Genomic DNA, 25,802 nt, shown 5'->3' with positions numbered 1-25,802 from the left:
CTGAGATTCTTGTGAAGAACTTTATAAGGATTAGGAATTGAGAGTGGACATTTGATTTCCTTGATATAGGGAATTTCCAGATGAGGAAACTCCCTCTATACCAATATAGATTGGCACAATTTCTGTAATTCATAATCTTAGTTTCTTAAAGAAATTGTGTTGAATTCAGAAAGAAATGGGGCCTACTAAGCTATACATAAAGAAACCTGCAAGTGCATACTGACCTAGCAAACTATATAAAAACAATGTACTCTTATATTTTTAATGTTATTAACTATTTACCAATTACATTTTAATCTGATTTGGGCTGAACTCAGGAGTGTTGTGGGTCACATGCAAGCCTTGAGCTTAGATCATGCTAGCACCGAAGCTAGCTAGCTATGCAGTAAGTAAAACCAAATAAAAGGAAGGAAAGAAGAGAGAGGGGGGGAAGGAGGGAAGAAGGGAGAAAGGAAGGGGAAAGAAATGAATGAGAAGAGGGAGAGAGGAACAAAAAGGAGAAAGAGATGGATGGAAGGAAGGAAGGAAAGAAAAAAAGAAAGAAAGAAAGAAAGAAAGAAAGAGAAAGAAAGAAAGAAAAAAATAGAGTTAAGTAATCAATTTTACATTAATATCTGCTAGGAACTTCTTTTCATTTGTCTGGAAATGCTTTCCTCTAGAAGAAAGCTTTCTTCTCACATTCTATTCTAATTTGGGGGGTGGCGCAAGCACACCCCATAGATAGCATGGGGGTGTCATTGGGTGGCTTGAAGAATAGACTTCTCTAACCTCTTCTCCCTGGAACCCTTCTAAAAGGGATACTAATTCCTGACAAAAGAAGAAGTGAGAGATAGATGATAGAGGATAACCATTCTGCTTTTCTCAAAGAAAGGGGGAGACAAACTAAAATTATCTCTATCTGCTCCCTTAAATATTGTTAGCCTAGGGGAATTGCTTTTCAGATGCAAAATAAATTTCTGATTACTATACATTAATAAGTAAAAGAGTATCCCAAACTTTATATCCAGCATTTGACTAGCTTCTCACCAAATACCACTTCCATAATGAACACACTTATAAATTAAACAAATCAGAACAGAAACTATACATAGGAGAATATATATGAAACATTACACAGTTGTTTGACCCACAACATTCCTGGTTACAACCCAAACCAGATTAAACTGTTTTTGGTAAATATTTAATAAGATTAATAAAAGCATAATGACACACAACTGAGAACAAATTAACTCATCTTCTCTGAGAGAGAGAATTCAACATCTCACCCATAGAAAAATTCACTGAAATCTCTCATATAGCAATCAGGATATGGAAATAATAGAGACTGCCAACCCCATTCATGTCAGTTTATTCCCAGAGTCGTCTTATTCCTTCATCAACCTGAAGTGCAATTGGTATGATCCATCTTCTGTCTCAAAGCTGGAATCTAGAAGCACCTGAAACAATTGCAGAGTATAAATATAGTTAAGAGACTGAAAAGACTTGAGGAGACTGAAGAGCCTGAAGAGCTCTCCTCTTTCCTGCTCTCCAACTATGTCCTGCCCTTCAAGGAGGTATGGGTCAAGAGAGAGTCTCATACCAATGGACTTTGGGACTCAGATGACATTCCTTTCCTGGGCCTAAACTCTTATAGTCTCTCACAAAGATCAGCTAGGGCAAGCCTAAAATCTGCACCAATATAATATAAATACAAGCATCAGTACTTTAAAATAATAAAAGTCATTTTCCTGGTGTCTTGGGTAATCAACTTTTTTTTTTTACAACTGAAATAAAACAAATACACAGTAATAGTACATGTCATAGACATGCCACTTTAAAACCATCACCTGGGAGAAGTACATACAGAACAAACACATGCATATTTCAAAAGTGCATTTCTATTCATAGTATACAGCAATCAATCAAAAAGCAATAAGCATGGTTAACAAAGCAAAGTAAGCTTGCAGCACCACACTATCAACAGGTCTGTATTTTTACTATAGGAAATGTATATGAAAAACAATTTATACATGCTGTTCTAGCAGGCATATAATGTGAAACATGGCCAAATGAACGCAAAAGCAAAACAAAGCAAACAAAAAGCAAGCATACTCAAATATACAGTAAATTGCAAATTCAGAAGTAAACATATGGGTATTGTAACTATATTTTCATGTTTGCCTGTGACATCATAAGTTAGCTTAATAACTGAGTCAAGTTCTTTTCTCCCTGACTAATCTCTCAGCTCCTATAGCAGAGATAGTAGTGGGTATAGGCTAACCATCCAGATAATTATAAACTTGCTTGTCTACACCAAGATTGATAAACACATCACCTTTGTTATCAGTATCTTCTTGCTTTATGGGTTAAATCTGTCCTTGTTATTTGTCCTTCATGCTTGAAGAGAATCAAAATGACATCACAATGTCAGGTTCAATGTATAAGTATATCTGACTGTGGCTGGACATACCAATAGAAGCTTGGAAGCTCCGCTGCAGGCTGGGGACAAATAGTCCATGTGACAATTTGGAAGGGAGATATCTGAAAATTTGTGCATCTCATGCTTCTTTTGAGCTGCTACAATTTTATTTTGTTCATAAATCATAGGACCTTCTTTGGTGCAGATATCTAATTCTGTGACAGTGTCTACAATCAATATCAGAGTTCTTCAGAGAGACTTTGAGAGTATGATTGTATCAGATTTTTTGATCACCATATGAGTATCTGACTCAAATGAGTTCACTGTAAAAAAAATGAATAAATTAACTTTTAGGCAAACACACATTTGGCATTTAATCAATGCATCCAGCCCATCAAGGTTGACTTCAATGTCCACTACCTTATCTTGCCAGGTGACTTTTAGAATATCCCTAAGACTACTCAAATTCAATTTTCTGGGATACCACTGTCCAAGTTTTACAGGCAAACCACAATGCAATCAACAAAATGACTCAATAGTCCTTCAGTTTTTATATGGAGCTTAATAGCATTTTTTTCCACACACATTCTTTAAGGACCTCCCAAATACTGACCTAACTTTGACAATCATCATTAATATGTACATCCCTGGAAAGAACTGCTAAGCTAAGTGAAATTATTCACACTATTAAAAATTTCTCCATTTTGCCAATGCTTTCATGAAATCATACTGGCTTTCAGGTAGATGATTTTCTTCCAGATGAAGGATCAGCCAATAAAGGGGAACTCTGGCAAGAATGTTTCTGGCAATGAATAAGAGAAAGACACCCCATTGTCACCACCACCTGCCCTGGGGGTTGGTTTGGCATAACGTATTTCTTTTTCTTTCATATAAATGGATAATAAAGAGATCCTTGATTTCCTGGAGGATAACCTCTTACTGCTATATGTCAGAAAATTTCTGTCAGCTTTTGTATAGACAGTGGATCCCCTACCTTTTATATCTTTGCTGAAATGGAATCAGCACCAGGTTCTTTGCCACACGAGATGAATTTAATGGTGTTAAAAATCTTTTCTTTAGTTAGAAGTTCATTTAGAGGACTGACTTAAATCTGAAGTAAGTGGTCAATGGTTTCAGTATTGATTAATGACATTCTGTGAAGAATATTATGGATATGTTCAGCTCATCTCTCAAGAATCGTGTCCTTATTACTGATTTCCTTCAGCAGAGAGTAGTTGAGATGCTCCATGGGTCTTTGGGCCATATATAGTTTTCAGGGCATCATAAAAATGCTTTGGATTATTACCATCAACATCAAATGAAATTTCTTCTGCTTTCTTACTGAGCCAATAATTCTGCATCTCTCTCTAAGCTTTACTTGAACTTTACTTTTGATAGAATTAAATACTGCCTTTTTTAGAGAAGGATGAACTATCCTGGTGGTAGACCCTGTAAAATTCATATTTTTCACGCTTTCCCCATCATTTTCATCAAACTAATCCTGGGGTTTGCAAGTCTTCTAGCCCAAATGAATACTTGTGATGTTATACTGCAAATCTCTGAATGCTGCTCATTCCTTTTCTGCTTCACTATTAATGTATTGGCTCATCTTTGCCTCCAGCAACATCTATGGCAAGATTGTTCTTTATGCTTCAGTCCACCAACCCAACTGCTTTTGAACTACATGAAAAAAAATTAACTTTGAAGTCTTTGAAGTACACAGTCCATAGGTTAGTTTAGCCTAGACAAAACAGGAAGGGAATGAGTAGGGCAATCTAGATAGTATAATTTGGATAGTTTGAGGAACACTAGAAAAGCTCCCAGAACATTTTTTCTAGACTTTCAGAATGGAAGAACATTCTAGAAAGCACTCTTCCATATACTCCATCTAGAAAAGCTCTCCCCCTACCCCAGGTTCTTGGTGTAGAGAAGTACTCTGTTCTAGATTCTCCATAGAGAGAGCACTCTAGAAAAGCACTCTTTTCTAGACTCTCACTCCCTTAGTTATCTTTAAAAGATATCTTAAGCATAGAACAAGACGCTAGAAAAATGGTTCATAGAGAAAGTAGTTTATTCATTGGAATGTAGGCCATATCAGAATATAGGCCATAACATACATTCTTTGCCCATTTCTTTAAAGGGAAAAAATCTATATAGAAAAAAAAAGATTTCATTTTATTACCATTTCATTTTGTAGACAGAATACGCTAAAACTTCAGAAACTTCAAAAGTTTCAATGTGGCTATGGAGGAGGTTAATACAGATTTCTAATTTGCCATTTCCCTATTGATTCTGGTCCCTAGGGTTGGTGATGGGATAGTCAGGAGACACACAAATCTTCAAAAGCAAATGACTATTGCTATTGGTATTTCCACCTTTATTCTAAGGACTTTGCCATGTCTGATGAGTCTATACTTACTCTGGTATTAAAGTCACCCAGAATTACAACCTTGTCCTCTTTTCACAAATGGATGATAAGGATTCATCATGGTAGAAACATATATACTGATAATGGTAGAGTGGTACTTTCTTGCAAGTGGTAATTGCATTTTCATGACTCTGTTGTTCATACTTTATGTGAGATACAAGCTTATTGACTGGATTATATTTGTTTGAAAAAAAAAGTACACGAACTTCATGGCATTCCCCATCATTAATGGATATTACAAAAAAATGTATACAGCTCCAACTTTGATAAGTATTGGCCTTAATTTGGCAGTCTCATTTCATCCAGAACTGCTATTTGGATGCAATATCTACTGAGGTGTCTCACAACAAGAGCTATTAATCTTATAGGTCTAGTAGATTTTGTGTTGTCCATAAGGATGTGCGCATTCTATGTACCAATTGTGAGTGGAATCTTCTTTGCAAAAGATTTTGTATATGGTATTGTGCTTCAACAACAGGGTAGGATCCTTCCCTCCACAGTAAGTGGACAATTTTTATGGTACCTTTTCTAGTCCTTTCCTCATACCAGGACATAAGCAATGTGGTTGTAAAAATGGCTGCATATATACCCCTAGAATGTATCCTACTGCTGCTTCAGTCCACTAAGAAAATGACTATGACCTGGGGCACCTATGTGTAGGGTTGTAACTACAGCTCCTGGTCTATACATATATGCTCTTATGTCTCTAGCCATTTGCCACGAGACTTCAAGATAGGTAAGATCGTAAAACAGTAAAATAATTGAAAAATAAAATAGTAGAAAAGTAAATGTAGTTGAATGGTAAAATAATAAAATTATGGAATAATAATAATATAATAAAATAGTAAAAATAGTATAAGTGGATTTATGAGGCAGAGTTGAGTGAAGTCATTAGTTTCATTCTCTTGGTCAGAATCATTGGAGAGCCATGGTAAGACAAAAGGCAAGATGATTGGGGATGGCTCTGGATGCAGTGGATGGACCTTGGTATCTTTGATGTTTGACCAAACTCTAAGCACTCCATAGAACCTGCTTTAGCCACTTTCATGACTATTGGAAGAAATTTTTCTCCCACCCATTGTGCCATGGAAAGCCTTCACATTTTTGGCATAAGTTGATCCCCTAACTCACCTATCAGTTTGCCTAATATGATAGAATAGGAGAATATCAAATTTTGGAGGGCATGTGGAAAAATTAGGACACTAATCCCTGTTGTTGTATATGTGAACTGGTCCAATCTTCTAAAAAACAATTTGTAACTATGCCTAAAGAGCTATAAAATCTTTGACCCAACAATACCAATGTTGGGTCTCTATCCCAAAGAGATTTTTTCAAAAAAAAAAAAGGGAAAAGAAAAATAACCTCTATTTACAAAGATATTTATAGCAGCTCTTTTTGTGGGGGCAAAGAATTGGAAATTGAGAGGGTGCCAATAAATTGGAAAATGATTGAATAAGTTGTTTCCCATGATTGGACTGGAATATTACACTGCAATAAATGTTGAATAGGATGCTTTCAGAAATCCTATTAAGATTTACATGAACTGAAGCAAAGTGAAATAAAAAGAATCAAAAGAATATTGTATGACCAGCAGGATGAATATAGAGGGGCTTGGAGAGACTTACATGAACTGATGCTAAGTGAAATAAGTAGAACCATGAAATCATTATACACTTCAGCAACAATACTGTATGAGGATGTATTCTGATGGAAGTGGATTTCTTCAACAAAGAGATCTAACTCAGTTTCAATTGATCAATGATGGACAGAAACAGCTACACCCAAAGAAAGTACACTGGGAAATGAATGTAAACTGTTTGCATTTTTGTTTTTCTTCCCGGGTTATTTGCACCTTCTGAATCCAATTCTTCCTGTGCAACAAGAGAACTGATCGGTTCTGCACACATATATTGTATCTAGGATATACTGCGACATATTTAACATGTATAAGACTGATTGCCATCTGGGGGAAGGGGTGGAGGGAGGGAGAGGAAAAGTTGGAACAGAAGTGTGTGCAAGGGATAATGTAAAAAATTACCCTGGCATGGGTTCTGTCAATAAAAAAGTTATAATTATGGAAAAAAAGAATAATTGTACACAATAATAGCAATAGTGTATGAAGATCAACTTTGAATGACTCCGCTATTCTCATCAAAACAAAGATTTAATTCAATTCTAAAGGAACTATAAGGGGAAAAAAAATGTTATCCACCTCCAGAGGAAAAAAAAAACGATGAAATCTGAATTCATATTGAAGCATATTGTTTTGTTTTTCTTTTTGCTTTCTTTTGATTTTTTGTCTATTTTCTTTTACAACATGACTAATATACAAATATCTTTTGCATGACTTCACATATATTACTTTTATCAAATTGCTTGTCTTATCAATGAGGGAGAGTGGAAGAATGGTTGGAGAGAATTTGGAACTCAAAATTGTAAACAAAACAAAACTAAGGTCAAAAATGATTTTATAGGTAATTGGAAAAAATAAAATATTAAAAAATATTTTTAGTTTGTATGTATTCATGCCGGTAAAAATTTGCCTTTAGCTCTATGAACATATCCACTACCCTTGCTACTATTCTCACTGGATTATCTCTGTCTCATAAATTTTGGCACAGGAACCTTCCAGTGTCACTGGTATACTCTTTTAGGTCCAATCTAAGTCTCTTACTATTGTTTTCATAGATGACACAGTTCATATCCAGAAAAATATATTAATTTTGGTTCTCTGATATTTGTATTTCATAGGTGATATGGCCTTTGCCTTACTTATAGGTAGAATGGAGCTCTTATATTTAATTGTGAAAAAAGTTCATTAGACAAGTCTCCTTTGATTTGAATGACTCCTTCTTATTGAAGCAATTCCTTATCCCCAGAGGGTGAACAAGTCTGAAATTCTCAGAAAATAACTTCCTCTTGTCAATATCTCCATGGACAAAATTTTCAGGCAAAGTCAGGAAAATCTGCTGAGCTACTTCATTTGCTTTAGCATCAATAGTCTTAATTGTAAACTTTTCTAATTTTTTTCACTTTTCAGCTCAATATTTTTAAAATGTTCTTATTCTTAAGATCTGGACCTACCCCTGATATTAAGGCAGTTATGTTCTTTTCAATTGCAAAATCAAGAGAGTATCCTTCAAATAACTCCCATGTTTTCTAGAAATTACTCAACATGTATACTTAATATACAAATTGTACTAATGATTCAACTAATTACATGTCTATGCTTTATTTGGAAAATGTTTGAACATGAATGTTTTCAAAGATGACACCACAACATATGCCCAGTACACCAACAATTTCAAGATAAAAATAAAATAAATATTATAAAAGAACAATCACAAAAGAAAACAATTTCAGGATACAACCAGAAGGAAACAAAAGTACCCGTGACTTTAAAAAAAAGTGTCTTTTTTAAAAAGGGAAAATAATTTAAAAGAAATAAATGCAAACAAAATGTGTTTTCCAGAATGGGAAGTAAAACTTCTGAAACAGAACTTGACCATAGAAGGAAAAATTATTGCCATAAACTGTCTAAATAAAAAAAAAAATTCAAAACTCAGAGTGCTAGCTGAGGCAAAAACCGTTTAAAAGCAAAGGGATAAGTAAGAAGTAAGACATCAGGATTCACCATCAGACATCACAAAAAATTTTAGCATCCAAATACTAAACCAAATTTATGGAAAATGTTTCCTACTTAAACTTATAAGAAGTGGCCAAAAGTATAAACAGACCTAAAACAACTGACCATGTAGGATTTAAATCTGGAATTGCTGGAAATTATACTATAAAATCCTGAGCCAATTTTATTTAAAAGATATAGGCAATTAGCCCCACATAGAAACAATGGGCTGCTCTTGAGAAAATTAAGAAAGTTAGAACATTATTCAAGGTTTAAAGAAAAAAATATCAAAATCCATAATTTCTTATAAAAATAAGGGACCAGAAATTGTATTCATATGGATGGAGCACCAATAAACAGCAAAGTTATGTCTTATATGAGTATAAGGGGTTTATGGTGTCACTCAAAGGAAAGCAGATTAGATATCTCTAGTTTTTCCTCCTCTCTAAACCTTTTCAAGGGAAGTGGGAGAATAGAGCCAGAAAGTGTGGTCACTCTGTTCTCCTCAGAGTAAGATATATTGTTAGTTTAGAGGTGTCATCTTCAGGCACACACTAAATTCCTGGTCATTATTAATTAATGGGGAAAGAAAGAGGTTAAGTTTTATATCTAAGATTTAATGCCCTTCTAGTCAAATACCTGTTTTAAATTGGATATGCATACAAGTAATGAAGAAATTCGTTTTTCCAAGTCAAAGAACAAAACAGAAATAAGAGAAGGTATACTTAAGAGAATATCTGCTAGACAATACATAATGAAAGACCTCTCCTATTGGGAATGAGTTAATTCAATCAAGTAAGTCTTAGATTTCATCAAAGGAGAATTCACCAAAATTTCTAGCATAGCAAGTTTAGGATAGAAATAGCCAGCTCCTCTCATATAGCCTTTTTCACAAAGTCTATTCTTCCTTCACCAACCAGAAGTACAGTTTATTTCACCCATCTTTTCTTCTAAAAAAAAATCATCTTCTCAAAGCAACAAAAGGCAACTGAAACAATTACAGAGCTTGAAGAAAGTTCAGAAACTCAAAAAAAGAAAAACTTGAAAAGACTGAAGAACTCTCCTTTTTCTGCCCTGCCCCTCAATAAAGCATGAAGCATTGATGCCCGCCAATCAGGAGAGAATGGCATACCCATCACTTTACAACTTTGGTTATGAGTCATAAATCATTGAACCACTACAGCCTTCATTTGCCTATTTCTTCTCCTTTTTCTTCCTTTCTTGCCCTTTTCCCTCCTGTTCTTCCTATTCCTACTGCCACTAACTAGCACTACCATCACTATTTTACTAATTAGTAATTAGCTAATACTGCTATTCCTATTACATATACTATTATTTCTTCGCCTTGCTAGAGCTCTCTGAGCATGCATGTCACATCTTTTAGAAGTTCCATTTAGTAAAAGAATAATTAAATAGTAGAATTAAAATGTATTTCTAAGTAAATAAAATTTAGCCATCTTATTTACAAACAAGCAAACAAAAACAAAACAAAACTGAGTTTCAGAGAGGCAAAGTGATCATAGTCTTATAAGTAGATTAATAATAATGATTTGTTACATAGGGTAGGTACTAGACCTTTCATTTCACTGATATAGAGAATTCTTATATGAAGGAACTCCTGGGTCAACATCCTCTCTGCAACTTCTAGTCTAAAAAAATAGCCTCTTCTGGTTTACCTTTTGTCTTGCTCCACCTTCATACCTTCCTGGACCCCTGGGTACAACTCTACCATGAGGGTGACTCGATGATTGTTGAGTCTCAGTTTGGACTCCAGATCATAAGAAAACCCAGTTGTACTGTTCTTACTTCCTTTTTTCAGATCACCCACATACCTGTTCTACATTCAAATAGATTGCCTGGACCAGTTCAGCTACTTCTTTTCCATCCCCCCCTTCTTTCTAGATCCCCCTAATTTTTTTGTCTTTCTCTATTAGAATATAAGTTCTCTTAAGTTATTCTGTCTATTTATCTACCTATCTATCTATATCTATCCTATCTCTACCGAATATGATCTATTTTATCTATGTATTTATTCTATTTCATCCTATCAACAACTATCTATGTGCCTATGTATCTTTGTATTTATTTATGTATCTAGCTCACTATTCATGCATTATAGGAAACTATAATGTTTCAATGTTTTCTGGACATATGTGACAGAAGGCTTTTGGGCTCCAAAATTGGCTAAACTCACCATTGCACTTCCTTGCCTCTCTGCCTCATCATATATAATTAAATTCTTCATACCCACCTGTACAAAAGCTAGTGTTTCTTATTCTACTTTTATTCATTAGTATAAGAAGTAAAATGGAAATAATAGGTTGTTGTTGTTTATTTTTCCCCTAGGGGTTTATCTTAGTCAATTAAGTACATAACTGTTTGGAAAAAACAATTTCTTCATATGAAAGTACCCCTAGATGTTTTCTTCCCCTTCTCTGTGGCACAGGAATATAAGTCCAACTTTAAAAGTAACATCTCCTATTTATCTTCTTGAGATGACCAAGAGTGTGTGGGTGGGAAGATAGAGAGGCAAACACATACATATACATACACACACAACCTTGTGGTTTCAACACAGTATGAAGCCCTGGCTAGTGGCAGGTGGCATTAGAGATAGGTTGGAATGAAGGTGAGTTAAGCAATTTATTATCAATGATTTTTCAATTAAAGAAAAACAGGTAATATGCCAGAAGGCAGTGAGTCAGAGGTCAACACCTGCTCCTCCCTTGGAATGTCCATAGATTCTGACATATCATCTGCTGGGAAATGAGATTGCATTTAGATGCCAATAGAGCGAGGATAAAACTGCTTTGCAGCAGTTCAATGCCAGGCCTTAGCTCCTCATGTGTCACTCAGCCCCAAGGTGCTCCTTGCAGTCTTTTACTCCTGGCATGACAGTAAATATAAGCCGAATGCAACTTTGCTTATAAAACAGATAAATTAATACTTCTGTGATGCTTCTCATTGGTAGCTCCAGGGCCTTTTATACTTTACTGTGAATGAGCTCCTTTATAAGTCTTTGAATTCCCTCTAAGAGCAGAGAATCACCATGTTATTCCTTTAGGAAAGCTTATTAGCCTGTTAAATAGTGCCAGTAACTCCCCAAATGCACTTTTAAAAAACTAAATCTATTGAGTTTGATCATTTATAACTAAATTATTTTTAATATTATCAGAAAATAGTGAATTGTATCTACACATACACATACACATACATATACATGTGTGTATAGATGTACATGCATGCATATGTACCTATATAACCTTAAAATTATTTCCAAATATCTTTATGTCTATGTAAACTGTTTCCTGATCAAGCAACTTCATGGTCCTCCCTGCAGCTCTGTATTATCCTCTATGGGCAATTTTAGGCAATTCTGATTATTGCTCACTTTTACTGTCTCTTGTCAAAAATAAAAACACATTTCAGCAACAAAATGTTCCCAGAATGACTATATAACAAGAGAATTAAGTGTTCCAAATTGAAGATATTCAGATGGAAGGTCTTCCTAAATATTCCTCAAATTCAAATCTCATCAATGATAGATACGAACTCTGGCCACACAGATAGAAAAAAGTACATTAGAGCACAACAATAGTAGAAATTTTCTGATATCCACACTAAGATAGCAGACAGTGTGTCAAATAGCCCACAGAGAAATAATTAAAAGTTGACAGGTTTGTTTTTTGAAGCAGCAAAGTGATACATGGGATGGAGTGCTGGATATGGAGTCAAGAAGACCTGAGTTCAAATTTTAAATATTTAAATCCTTACATTTCTCAGACAAGTGGGTAAAAATCATATGCAAATCCACAATGACACATTAGACAAATTTTTAATAACATTCACCATTTGTTCAAGTTTAATCTATACTTAGGGATACTTAACCACATTGTTTTTTTTTTTCCCAATAGACAAGTTTTTGAAATAATTTTAGCTGGTGTACATAACTTACTTCTATCTTGGAAACTGGGAGATGAATGAAATAGTTTTGTGCCAATTAGTTTGCATTTTTGATGTTTAACCAAAAGATTGATGTGTGAAAATTTGATGAAACAAATTTTTGCTTTTCAACTAACTTGCTAAAAAAGCTTCCAAATCTATATAAACCTATGAATAAACTTCTGAAAATAATGGTGAACAGAGAAGTTAGTAATGTAAAATGATAATAATAATAATAGCATCTACTCTCCAGAGTTAATGAGAGGACAAATAATATAAAATATGTAAAGCTTTTAGCAAGTTTTTAGTGTAAATGCTAGCTTCTGTTGATACTATGAGTACCACTACTACTACTGTTACTGCTATCACCAGTAATTAGTAGCAGTAGTAGCAGTAGCAATAGCAACAATAATAATAGTAGAAATAGCAGCAGCAGCAGCAGTAGCAACAACAGTAACAACAGTAGTGGTGGTGATGGTAGTAATAATAGTAGTAGTAGTAGTAATGATGGTGGTAATGGAAAAAGTATATATTATAGTTGTTATTGATAAAACTTTAAAATAAACCTTTCTATCAACATTGTTAATGATTTTTAAAAAGAAAGAAACAAAAGTGGCAGTGTAGGAAATGGAAAGAATACTGAGTCTGGAATAATTTACCTTAAGTCTTGACTTTTACTAAGTGTTTGACCTTAGGCAAGTTATTTAATCTCTCAAGATTTCAACTTCTTTATTTGTTAAGTGACAAAGTTGGAGTAGATGACTTCTAAAGTCTCTTCAAGCCCCAAATCTATAATTATGTGAAACTAGCATGAAGGAATGATGTAATAAGTGATAAAAGATAAATTATGGCTATATTCCTATGCTTTAAAGAAATAACAGGATGAATACTTTATAGTGATATGGAAAGGTTTATCTAAAATTATGTAAAGAAAAAAACAGAACTAAATACACACACATACATACATATACATATATATATATATATATATATATATATATATATATACACACATGGAAAGTGGCAATATTTTAAAAAATCAGTATAAAAAGACAATAAAACTCCACGTCATATAAGAATTAGATTATGAAACCTGATAGGTTTGCCTAGAGAAGAAAAGTCACATGGAATAGGGTTTTTGGTTTTTTTTAACTATTTAAAGGGCAATCATTGGTAAGAATTGCCCTTTATATATTTGGTCCCAGAAAGAACTAGATAAATTTGCAAAGCAGAAAATTTAGACTTAGACAACCAACTAACAACAGAAACAAAACAATGCAAGAAAACCAAAAATCAAACGAACAAAAACCTTCCAACAACCTAATAAAGAGGTAGTTCAAATATCTACAGGATATAAAGTGAACTGTCTAAGGACAACCTTAGCTAAAAATGTTGCTTGTCACCAATGAAGTGGATCATAAGCTATGAATTTTTTGGCTATGGCAGATTTGCATGGATGAAAGAACACATAAAGTGGGAAAAGGTATAGAACAATCTATAGAGTAGACAGAACCAGTAAGACCTATGTTTGAATACATCTGGTATTTACTACTGTGTGACACTTAATCTCTCTCAGACTTAGTTTTCTTATCTATAAAATGGGGATAATATGATAACTGCTTATAGACTTATTATGAAGAAAAATAGATAAGTTGAGTATCTTTTAAACAATAATGCCCCATAAAATCTTATTTATTATTAATATTAAAATGGCATAGCCATGTAGAGTGATAGTAACTATTTGTTATCATTATTACTGCCTGTATCTTTGATTTTATTGGTCTAGATAATTCCTTATATGAAAATTTTAGCAGTACATATTAAGGATTCATCTGTATTCTATAATACACCAAAGAATTTTTCAAGACAAAGACACTGATTGATATCCAAGCTACTAGTCTGTATTAGTAGTGGAACTGGGACTCAGTTCTTTCTAGCTTCAAGATCAATGTTCCATAGAAAGAAAAAAAAAACAGATATATCTCTTGGTTATTCATAACAATACTTCAGTATTTCAAGGATATGTGCTTTCATTGATATGATTATTCCCTCAATCAAAGCCAAAAACCCTTTGCCACTTAGAACCATTTTTTGAGAGTGGTTGTGTGTGGTAGAATGGGCACCTCCTAAAGTCCTTACCTAAGTTAAATTTTTGGATTTTGTTTCTGCTTTACCCCTAATAGAAAAAAATCTCCTTTCTGAAAATATTAGGTGGTCTGTCACTATTTCATTTCATTCTAATTTTGAACTGGAATCACAAAAATGAAACAGGAATGGCCAAGAATGATGTGGATAATATATTATTTGTTGTTGTAGTTTTTCAGTTATATAAAATTATTTCTTTCCCCACTGGAGGTTTTCTTGACAAAAATAGTGGAATAATTTGCCCTTTCCTTTTCCAACTCATTTTATAGAGGAGAAAACTGAGGCAAAAAGGGTTAAGTGACTTGCTCCAGGTCACACAGTGAGTGTCTAAGACCAGGTTTATACTTGACTTCCTGACACTAGACACTACCTAGCTACCCAATGAATTTTATTATTGCATAGCCCATCTATAGATGAATCACTCAAAGAATCTGGTCCTTGGACAATAGCAATGAATTACTGTACCTCAAAGCTTCTCTAGTACAGCAAAACCTGCTGGATCGGTTGTGTTCTGTTGGCAAAGTCTTGAGACCCTTTTGAGTAGATTTCTAGGGACTTCTTTAGCAGTTTATCCTTAAAGCAACTGAGAAGACTAAGATCCATGGAAGCATATAATTTGACTAAAATAACGCAGGTAATTTTTAGCAGAGCTAAGATTAATATTCATGTTCTCTGACTCTAAATCCTGAACCTTTTCTAGTTGACTTGGTCATCTCGTCTCACATATATATTGATGGTGAGTAAATATTAGATCTCTCATAGTTCTAAGATTCTATAACTCCATGAATATAATATTGTTTTAATATAGAAATAAAAGACTTTAATAAACCATCTTTTATAGCATATTAAGAATTTCAGGTATTTAGTTTTGGGGAAAATTTCATTGAAATATGCCATTTTATATTTTTAAAAATAGCAATAATAGTAATAATAATAGTATTTATATGGTACTTTAAGGTTTATAAGGTGTTTTCACTTGATCCTCTCAACAATCCTCAGAGGTGGATACTATTAGTATTCCCATTTTACATTTATATTATCTCCATTGAAGAAACTGAGAGAGCTAGAATTGAATTGACTTGCCCAGAATTACACAGCTTGTAAATGTCTAAGGCTAAATTTAAATTCATCTTCTTAATTCTAGTTTTTGTGCTCCACCCACTGTACCACTTAATGTCAGAAGTGACATCTCTGTTAATCACTATTTTTTAAAGAAGACTTTTCATAGGTTTATATAGATGTATTCAATTTCTGCTTGGAAACTTTTTTTTTAGCAAGTTAGTTTACAAATATAATTTGTTTGATGGGAATAGAGTAGAGTGAATTTTCACAAGCCAATCTTTTGGTTAAATATCAAAAATACAAACTAATTGGCACAAAATTATCTAATTCACCTTCCAGTTTTCAAGACAGAACTAAATTATATGTACTAGCTAAAATTACCTTAAAAACTTAAGCCTATTTGCAAAAATAACATTATGGCTAAGTATCCCCAATTCTAGTTTAAATTTGAGCAAATGGTGTGGGTTGTTAAAGGCTTGTCAGATGTGTCATTGTGGATTTATACATGATTTTGCCCATTTGGTCTAGAAATATGAGAATTTGGATATTTAAAATTTTAAATTTAATTTAAAACTTGCTCATAACCAAATTTAAATATATTAATTATAGACAGGATTATTCATTGAAAAACATTTAAACTGCTTATTAACATTCAGAAAATTTTCTGAGGCTTTACATATGAGGTTATTGCTAACCATAGTTAGATGAGACTCCGAAAGTTGGGGAATCAGATGATATAAGTCAACACATCCAATCTAAATGTGATTTTACAAGTAGGAATGAAAAAGACTATTAAAAATAAGTCATACTTATGGTAGATTTACATTCTCTCCTTTCCTTATAACACTAAAATATATTGCCATTATCTTCCTGCAACCAAAAACATCCTATGAGTACTTGAATGGGCTCATTTAACTGCATGCTGTCTGAAATCAAATGAAGCTGCTTATTAAGTTAATTTTATAAACTCAATCCATATAACCAGAACATTTAGAAAATAAAACATTCTGCTACTTCATCTAGTTTAGCTCTATAACCAGAGTGTTTTGATGAATGGAAATAGGAAAAACAAAAGTAAGAGGAGGAAGTGGAGGAGAAAAAGGAGGAGGAAGAGGAGGAAGAGGATGAAGAAGAGGAAAAGAAGGAAGAAGATGAGGATGAGGACAAGGAGGATGAGGACAAGAAGGACAAGGAGGAAGAAGGAGAAGAAGGAAAAGGAAGAAGAGAGGAGGACAAGGATGAGGATGAGAAGGAGGAGGATAAGGAAGAGGACAAGGAGGAGAAGAAAAGAGAAAAGGATGAAAAGAGAAAGAGAGGAAAAAACAGAGAGAGAAGGAAGAAGGGGAAGGGTTGGAAGCAAGAGGGGAGAGAGAGATCCTAGATAGTTGTAATTAACTTAGATGTTTAAAGAGAAGAATTTAACTTGTGACTGGGATGATCAGAAAGGAAGTAAGGAGGCATTTAGAAGACCACAGTCACTAAAGATATAAAGATACAATCCATCTCTGGAGGGTCAAAATATTGTCATGACTCAGTGGCAGAAGTAAATTCATGCCTCAGGTAAGACCAAAGCAAATGAAGAAAAGGGGAATGATAACCAATTTCAAGACAGTTTCCATGCCTTATGCCCAGGTCAGTCTAGGTGACCAAGAATGAGGAGTTATATCTTAAAGGGTGGTACCTTACTCAACCAGTTCTTCTGATTGATTTCCTACCTCTGACATTAAAAGGAAGAAATAAGAAATAGAAATTAAAAATTTCTCACATGAAAGATTCCAGATATGTGTAAATTCCAGAAAACAGGACATGACAGAGATACTAGGCAGGGAATGAGGTATGTTTAGAATAAATACAGTTGATCTCAAGAAAGATCGTTCAGAGAATAAATGAAGTGTTTCTGAGCATAACACTGACAATGACAAGTAATGTTGATTGATTTTACCATATGACTTTTAATTTTCATATATGTCCTTTTGTCAATTAAGATAATTACTAAACATCCTTATACCCAATCCTAAGAACACATGAAAATGAAAAAGAAAACTCTTAATGTTATGTTTTTTCCTTCATCATTATATAGCCAAATCTTGAAACCTCTTAGAAACTTATTCTAACTGTATTTTTACATAAGTCCCACCCATGCCCCTGGCACTGTTTCCATAGGAACCTTATTGCTTTAAAAGAAAAAAAAGAAGTAAGGGCCTTAAGAAAATTGCACAAAGTGAACAAAATAAATTATTAGATTGAACATATGTGGCATAAACAAAATATGGGGTGCAGTTATAAAATTTTTATTGCCTCTTTTTAATGAAAACAAGCATAATTCATGCATGGCACTTCCATTTATGAGTAGTGAGGTCATCCCAAAATCAGAGCCATAAAATTTTTGTAGTATCCCTCACATCACATACTTGAGAGCTCTCCCACAGATCAATAAATTCAGCAGACCTCCAACTCTCAATGCCCAAATTTGCACATAATTCTCATTGATTTAATGGATTGAGAGGGTATTTTTCCTTTTGAAGTCCTGCAAAAACAATCCCCCAAAGTATGTTATAGAAAAGGCACTATTGTTTATGACATATAACATTATGTATTACAAATACATACATTATGTATCATGAATATACATACATCTATGCATGTACAGTGTTTTATTTATTATAAACATAGTTGTAGTTATTATGTAGCTATATCTGTGCAAATTGCTTTCCATTTCCCAAACAAAGTTCATTGGCTATTGGATACCAGGCAAGGGAAAGTTATTTTTATAGCCTCCTATCCAAAAACTCCTACTCAAATTTCATATTAAAATTCTCCAGGATATGTGTCGTTGACATCAGGACAAAGCCCAATAAACCAGGCTTGCTAATGACAGTTGGAAAACTCAGAACACAATTGACCACATTCCCCAGCTGAATTCCTTTCTTCTTGCAAACTATTAGTACTAATTTGAGATGCTTGGCTTAAAACAAGACACAGCAGATATATTTTTATCACCTTTTCCTTTGACTAAAAGCTGGGGTACAAAACCCATGCCTTCCTTTACCTCCTAAAAGGCAAATGGATACTACATTTCTGAACCACACAGATCTGGATTTGAATTATACTTTTGACATTTTGGGATAAAAGGCAAGATTCACCCTTTCTAAGCCTCCTTTTCCTCATCTGTATGTAGAGATAATAATACCTATAATGTGTCCTTCATAAGGTTACTTTGAAGCTCAAATGCTAGCTATTATTAAATGAAACAATGTATTATGTCCCTTTGAAATATACTAAAGCACAATTTCCAGTTAACGCTTCCAGATTATGCAATCTAAAAAATCTGAGTAAAAATTTTTGGCCTTCCTTTCATTCTAGAGAAGTAGTCTGACTCTGTTATTAAAAGATAAAATATATTAACATTATACACTATTACACATATATTTTATGCATTTCTGAGTTTCTAAACTTATTCTTTATTATCTGCTGGCATTTACCTCTTGTCTGTTGTTCCCACAAAAATCCAAAAAGATACCATGTAATTTCTCAAGGCAATCTGGCATATAACAAAATTGCTATAAGGAGAAATGATGCAAAAGAGATAACTATAGATGCCAGCTATTATTCTTAAAAGACCTATGTTTTTGATTATCTTGAACCAGGAAGCCAACCTTTTTTCTTATTAGTTAATAGTAGCTGACACACCTCACTTGTGCATGCATATATGTATGTGTGTATGTATGAGTATGCATATATACATATATAAACATACATACAGCCCCACATCCATATATATAGCTTTTTCCTTGAACCATCAGAATAACCTTGTGAAGTAGGTGCTACTATTACTCCCATTTTACAGATGAGGAAACTGAGGTTAAGAGAAAAATGACTTGCTCAGAAACACAGTTAATACCTGAGATAGAATTGAAACTTGGGTTTTCCTGTGCTCTATCAACATCTGCTGTATTTAGTCATAACAATAAAACTGAAAATTTTAGATTAATTTATTTAGAAAGATTAGTTTAATCATTTAAAGTGCTGACTGCAAGGTTTGGGAATTGTTAATACTATTATCATCAACTTTATTATAGGTTTCATTATATTTTTAACATTTAATTGGGCATTTGTGTATCTATATTAATTAATATAGTAAATATAGATATTATATAATATTAATTATATAATTATAAATGTAGATACAAATGTGCTAATATATATATTATATATAAATATACAATTAATTATATAATTACATAATATATAAATATACAAATAAATGAATGAATGAATATGGGCTCTAATCCTAGTTTTGTCAGATGTATGACTTCAGACAAATAATTTCAGCCTTCTGAGTCTCCTGTATTCTTTTTTACAAAATGAGAGAGGTGAAGGTGATCTCTAAGATCTCATCTATTTCTAGATTTCTCCATACTTTAAAGGATATAAATTGAGCAGCAGGATGAGTCTGAAGATCACCAAGCATTAGCTGAAAATAAACCTTGAAGAACATGACCTTGAATATGTACTTCTAGAGAAAGATAATTGGCAACCAAGGGAGATGTCTCAGAAGTGATATATTTTACAAGCCAAATGGCACATAAGGATGAATATGATAAACTGAGTGAAGACCTCTCATGGGAATGTGGCCTTGACCTATACCCTAATTATGACTTGAGACTGTGCAATAAAGTGTTGAGCTAAAGCTAAAAGCTGTAGGTGTTTGATTATCTTAAATAAATAACATTTCCCTCCTATCTCCTCCTCAACTCTTAATTAACATTTAAATACTTAATGGGTAAAGAGTTTGTTATTTACTTGTATTCTTTTGTTTCTGGAATAGATTTCCCTATTTATAGTATAAGCCTGAACTTTATGATTAGGGTCTCTATAATCTTATGTTTTACAGTTTGCACTTTGCACTCTTTTACTGACACCTTGTCTATTGGGGAGTTGCCTTTTCTTGCAAGATGGTAGTAAATCCCTTTTTACTTTTTATCTTGAGAGTCTCAGATTTTAATTTGTATTAGGATTGTTACAAGGTGCTAAGTAAGTGGAATTGATAGAGACAATAATTATCTAATTTAGCATGGTTGGTATGATTGATTTAATCCTACAAGGAGATGTTATGGGCTAGTACTTGAAACAAGGTGCTAAATAAGTGGAATTGTGGAGACAGTGGTCAAATCTAGTTTAGCATTGATTTAATCCTACAACAAATAATGGTTTCCTAGTGATATAATGATTGTTGTATACTCAGTGTGGGATATATAAGGAGGAGTTGTCAGGGCCAGGAAGGAGAAGCACACCAGAAACTTTCTCAGGCTGAGATAGATTCATTCCATCTTCTACTTTTGTGCTCTCTGGAGGCTGAAGCTAGCAGAGGCAAAAAAACTAGTGCTCTCAGAACCAAAGAGAGAGAGAGATAGAGGTCTCTAAGAAAGCTAACTGGGTTCCAGGAAAAGAGACAAGACTTTGAAGGACATAATAAAGGATTTGGACTTTAATACCTATCTACATTTGGAATGATAACTGAACTGAAACTAAGGCTGTCTCAAGAAGCCTCCCAAGAAACCTGCTCCCAGAGAATATTTTATTTAGAGAAGAATATTACAAATTTGGGTGTTTCTGTGTCGATTATTATATCTGTGTCAATGGTGTTGAAGGATATAGAAAAGGAAAAGATTGAAGCAGGATGGCACTCAGTATCATGTTTGAGAGAAGGGAATCATTGTCCAGGATTAGAAAATTTGAACTACAGCATCTGCAACAAATGAATGATACCTTTGGGAAAATCATTAAATCTTTTCCTATGTTGGTATCATCATTTATAAAATGGAAGTAAAAAAAAAAAATTGTCTATATCTATAAAGTCTGGACTAGCTCCCTGGAGGCCTCAGGAATAGCCAGAGTCAAGATAAGTAAAAGTCCTTGGCCTTTAAGGGAAGAAGTAAAAGAGACAGACAAACTGTCACAGGCTTGCCACCAACCTTATTCCTTCTGATCCTGCTGAAAAGTGAAATTCTCTGCCTCTCTCACCCCACACCCTAATCCTTACCTACAATTCTCTTAACCCCAAACATTGAGCCAGCATTAACTGTGAAAAGAGCAATTCCAAACATATGCTAAAAGAGTCATTGTCTTATTTTGAATAGGTAATTAGCCTTAAGTGCTCGGATGTCTGATTCAAGTGCACCTATTCAGAGTTTCAGTCCTTTACATATATCTATTTGATAAGACTGCTATAGAGATCTTCATAGTGGAAAGAAAGGAGCTATATTCATATCTACCTCATGCTAGTACCAGTGTGATTCTGAGCAAATCACTTAACTTCCCAGAGAAATTTATGTTGGAGTTGGTTCATACAAGGATCCAGAGACCCAATTGTTAAATTTCTAGTAAAATACATTTTGGAAATTAGCAAATGTTTTACAAAATCAGGGCTAGAGTTCACTGATTGCCTAGACTTAAGAGAGAGAGAAAATGTTAATAATTCATATCAAACTTAATAGTAGGACATACATGCATTTTTGTGAAAGCCAGTTGTTAAAACATTTATTAGCAAATGACTGAAGTGCCTCAGTTTCCTTATTTGTAAAATATTAGGGATTGCACTACATGGCCTCTAAGGTTCTTTGTTTCTGTTAAGACTATAATTCTACTTAAAATTATTTGAAGAAATACATGAGCATATAAATATAATAATGATAAAACTTCATTAATTCAGTCCAGGCTGCTCCTGAATTTATAATGATTCAAACAGGGCCTTGAGATGAAGTCTATACAAACTGGGCAAATTAATAAAGCAAAGAAAAGTAAAGGAGGAAAGTTTGCAATACTTTAGAGAATGACCTTTTCAAGTACCTTAAAGTAAATTAGAACTACCTATTTACATGCAAACAATTGTTATGATAATTAAAACTATTCTTAATTATTCATTAAAACAGGTGACTCCAAGGACCTCTACTAGGCAGTCCTTTGTTAGCAAGTCATTTTAAGATATTTCACTTGCTGCCAAATAACAAAAATTGAAATACTATCTATATTCTTTACAAAATTCAGTAAAATTTTGATTAAATGGAAATAGGCCTTCTAGAATTGTCAGGCTTTCAGAGTAATACAAAATTCCAGAACAAAATAAAATGAAATAAAATAAAAACAAATAAAAATAAAAACTTTGTTTGGCAAGAAAGACGTAATCCTCAAATAGCCACCTAACCAGAAGGAAATGCAAATGCAACTTCAAAAAACCTTTGAGATCTCAATATTTCCCCCAAGAATTAGTATAGTACAATTGGTAGTTAGGTCACATATAATGAATCTGGATCTCTATCTATCTATCTATCTATCCAACTATTTGCCTATCTAAGCTTCATGTACATATATATCACTATATAATAAACTGATATTCCTAATTATTGAATCATTAATAAATAGTTAAATAATTTTATATATAAGCTGAGAAGTTAAAGAAGCATGCCACTCAGAAATTTTTGGCAATGGATATTGTAATGACAGGGAAACTGAGGAAAGGTAGAGATTTAGAGAGTTATAATATTTTATTTGAATTTCTGAGAGGGAGAGATTGTCTGGGGACAGAGCAGAATCCATTCCCCCCCCCCCCCCGGATTGAATTGGACATTTGTTTCAAAGAATTCAGCATTGATTGTGAGATTCCAATAATTTTTATGGGGCTTTAGCAATCAGGGGAAACAAAAGCAAGGTGTGGAGTCTTGACACTCATGAGTGGGAATTTCCAGGAGTGGACCATAAATCAGATTCTGACAAGTTGGGGGGTGGGGGGCATAAATTTTTGTTAATTTAGGAGGACTTAGGAGCCAGGATGTCTGAAATACAAGATCTCTTCCTTATATAAGATTAAACATTTACAGTTTATGCCCCTAGAATAGCCAGCCCTAAGTTATATCAGTCCTAATAGTCAGAAGTGAGGGTTGCAGCCAGAGGGGATGAGGCAGAACAACTCAAGGAATTGAAGCAGAACAATTTAGGGAAACTGAGGCAGAGCAATCAAAAGAAACTGTGGCATATCAATATAAGATGAAACTTATTTTCTTTTTTTTTGAGAGCAAATTATCTTTCTTTTTAAAAAGTTATAGCTTTTCAGCAGTCACCAAAACTATTTGGTATTGGCTAAGAAATATATCAGTTGATTAGTGGAATAGTTAGGTTCACAGGACAAAATAATCAATAATATAGTAATCTAGTATTTGACAAACCCAAAGACACCAACTTTTGAGATAAGAATTAGCTATCTGACAAAAACTACTGGGAAAATTGGAAATTAGCATGGCAGAAACTTGGCATTGACCCACCCTTAACACCATACGCCAAGATAAGATCAAAATTGGTTCATGATCTAGGAATAAAGAATGAGATTATAAACAAATTAGAAAAACAAGGTAGTTTACCTCTCAGATCTGTGGAGGAAGAAAAAATCTGTGACCAAAGAAGAACTAGAGACCATTATTGGTCACAAAATAGAAAATTTTGATTTTATCAAGTTAAAAAGCTTTTGTACAAAGAAAACTAATGCAGGCAAGATTAGAAGGGAAGCAATAAATTGGGAAAACATCTTTATAGTTAAAAATTCTGACAAGCCCCATTTCCAAAATAGGGAATTGACTCAAATTTATAATTGAGAAATATATTTCTCAATGGAGAAATGCCATTCTCCACTTGATAAATGGTCAAAGGATATGAACAGATGATTTTCATATAATGAAATTGAAACTATTTCTACCTATTCTATGAATAGAACTACTATTCTATGAAAAGGTGTTTCAAATCATTGTTGATCAGAGTAATGCAAATTAAGACAACTTTGAGATACCATTACACACACTCATTGGCTAAAATGACAGAAAAAGATAGTGATGAATGTTGGAGGGGATGCAGGAAAACTGGGACACTGATGCATTGTTGGTGGAATTGTGAATGGATCCAACCATTCTGAAGAGCAATTTGGAACTATACTCAAAAAGTTGTCAAACTCTGCATATGCTTTGATTCAGCAGTGTTACTACTGGGCTTATATCCCAAAGAGATATTAAAGAAGGGAAAGGGACTTGTATGTGCAAAAATGTTTGTGGCAGCCCTTTTTGTAGTGACTAGAAACTGGAAATTGAATGAATGCCCATCAATTGGAGAACAGCTGGGTAAATTGTGGTATATGAATGTTATGGAATATTATTGTTCTGTAAGAAATGACCGCGGGGATGAATACAGAGAGGCTTGGAGAGACTTACATGAATTGATGCTAAGTGAAATGAACAGAACCAGGAGATCATTATACACTTCAACAACAATACTATATAAGGATCAATTCTGATGGAAGTGACTCTCTTCAACAATGAGATGAACCAAATCAGTTCGAATAGAGCAGTAATGAATTGAACCAGCTACACCCAGCGGAAAAACACTAGGAAATGAGTGTGGACCACAACATAGCATTTATATTCTTTCTGTTGTTGTTTGCTTGCATGTTTGTTTTTCTTCTCAGGTTATTTTTACCTTCTTTCTAAATCCGTTTTTTTTTTTTTTTTTGTGTAGCCAGACAATTGTATAAAAATGTATACTTGTATTGCATATGTTTTGTCAACAAAAAGTTATAAAAAAAGTTTTTCTTTTGTTTTTTTATAAAGCTTTTTATTTTCAAAACATGCACAGATAATTTGAAAACATTGACCCTTGCATAGTCTTGTCTTTCATTATTTTCTCCTCTTTCCCCCCACCCCCTCCCCTAAATGGCAAACAATTCAATATATGTTAAATATATTAAAAGATAGGTCAAACCTAATATGTATAAAAATATTTATACAATTCTTTTGCTGAACAAGAGAAATCAGATTAAAAAAAAGAAAGTATATGAGTAAGAAAAAAAAAACGCAAAGAACAAAAAGAGTGAGAATGTTATGTTGTAATCCACATTCAGTTCCTACAGTCCTCTCTCTGGATGTACATGGCTCTCTTCATAACAAGATTACTGGAAATGACATCAATCATCTCATTGTTGGAAAGAGTCACAATCATCAGAATTGATCGTTGTATAATATTGATGTTGTCATGTTTAATAATCTGGTTCTGCTCATTTCCCTTAGCATCAATTCATGTAAATCTCTACAGGTCTTTCTAAAATCATCCTCCTAAGCATTTCTTATAGAACAATAATATTCCATAACATTCATATACCATAACTT

Source organism: Sarcophilus harrisii, chromosome 3 (assembly GCF_902635505.1).
Source record: "Sarcophilus harrisii chromosome 3, mSarHar1.11, whole genome shotgun sequence".
In the NCBI taxonomy this organism is placed as follows: domain Eukaryota; kingdom Metazoa; phylum Chordata; class Mammalia; order Dasyuromorphia; family Dasyuridae; genus Sarcophilus; species Sarcophilus harrisii.
This window is presented reverse-complemented; position numbering follows the sequence as displayed.